General features: G+C 41.8%; 1 non-coding gene across 1 annotated transcript; it reads left to right on the top strand.

Annotated features, from left to right (window-relative positions):
• Positions 1–412: 412 nt before the first annotated feature.
• Positions 413–576, top strand: LOC135175735 (U1 spliceosomal RNA). Its single transcript, XR_010302466.1, has one exon. It is a non-coding gene; the product is annotated as a U1 spliceosomal RNA (small nuclear RNA).
• Positions 577–1,769: the final 1,193 nt, after the last annotated feature.

Below are 1,769 nucleotides of genomic sequence, written 5' to 3'. Positions count from 1 at the left end.
TCTTTGGAAATATTTAAAAATCCAAGCTTATGATGGCAGGTTGCTAAGGTAACAGTTTGCTGTTTCATTGAAGAGCTGTCTCCACAATCTCATCTCATTATTTGTATCACAGCTATATGTGTATTGTGAAAGCTTTCTGCAGATTTTCTCTGTAAAATGGCATGAACTTGATAAACATGGAAAAAAAACAACACATAAAAGCAGAGAAAAGGAGCATTGTTTTACAAGATACATGCAGAACAAGCATGAACGTTTACTAGCTAAAGAAATTGGGGGGATCTGCAGAAACAGAAGAAGGGATGCTTTAAGATAATACTGTCTCTCTACTTAGCCTGTCAGGATATATGCTATTTCAAATTGAACTGGAACAGGTATGCACATCTTACATGTGCATACTGGAACAGCTATGCACATACTTACCTGGCAGGGGAGACACCATGATCAGGCAGGTGGTTTTCCTAGGGTGAGGCTCATCCTTTGCACTCCAGGGGTGCTGACCCCTGTGGTTTCCCCAAATGCGGGAAACTCGACTGCATTATCTGTGGTAGTGGGGGACTGTGTTCGTGCTCTCCCCTGTTCAATTTATCCATAGGCTGCATGTTAGGAGGAAGTTTTTCCCAGAGAGAGTGATTGGCATCGGAATGGCCTGCCCAGGGAGATGGTGGAGTCACCGTCCCTGGAGGTGTTCAAGCAAAGCCTGTCTGAGGCACTCAGTGCCATGGTCTAGTTGACTGGCTAGGGCTGGGTGCTAGGTTGGACTGGCTGATCTTGGAGGTCTCTTCCAACCTGCTGGATTCTGTGATTCTATGATCTCTTTCCAAGATGAAGTGAAAACATTGTCTGTAGTGATTAATCTGTAACCAGCTATTGCTGATCTTCTGGCATGAATGGAAGAAAATTTGTCTTGGATGCTTTCTACCTCTTTTTTTTTTTTTTTTTTTTTTTAAATCTTTTTTGTTTACTGATTTTTTCCCCCCAGATTTTGGCAAAACAGAAAACAGTTTCCTGCCTTTAACTTCTAATCAGCTTTCAAAATAGTTCACACTAGCAAATTCTGATTCTGTAGCAGAAATTAATAATCTTTATGAGTTATGACTATTAATTTTCATTTGAATATTAAATGTTATTGATAATATTTTAAAAACCAGGAAAATTCCCTGAGGTTCTTTGGAACAGGAAGGAATTGCACAGAATTAAACAGTTTAAACACTCAGAACTTGGAAAACAATAACATGAGAACAGGAGAAATTCTAGCTATGCCTAGAGAGTCTTGGCATTCACTCCAGCAGATGTACTCACGACTCTTTGGCCCCTAAGTAAGTCTCCTGTATCAAAGATGCTTTCAAACTAGTGATGCTTCTGGGGTAAAAGACAACTGTTTCATGCAGAGGAGGAAGGAGATGCTGCTAAGCTGGCTGCTGTGAGCTGCGTACACCTGGCCAGCTGTTAAGGAGCCGCAAATGAGGAGAGACTCCGTGCAGACAAAGGCACGGTGTAGAAAGGCTAAGTACAGAAAAGCTAGCGTAGAAAGGTGGTGTACAGAAAGGCTAGTGTAGAAAGGCATGGTTTCTAAAATCATCCCCCATTATAGACTTGATTTGAAAATCAAACTGGCCAACAGGCACTAGCACCATTGTTCTGGACTGGATGATCTTGGAGGTCTCTTCCAACCTGGCTGATTCTATGACTTTATGATTCCATGGACAGTGAATTCAAAGCTTTGTGCCTCCTTTGACTATGCAGACAGCACAAGACACCTGACAGGAGGT

Source organism: Pogoniulus pusillus, chromosome 5 (genome assembly GCF_015220805.1).
Source record: "Pogoniulus pusillus isolate bPogPus1 chromosome 5, bPogPus1.pri, whole genome shotgun sequence".
Lineage (NCBI taxonomy): Eukaryota > Metazoa > Chordata > Aves > Piciformes > Lybiidae > Pogoniulus > Pogoniulus pusillus.
The sequence above is the reverse complement of the archived record's forward strand: the minus strand, read 5'-3'. Positions and strand labels throughout refer to the sequence as shown.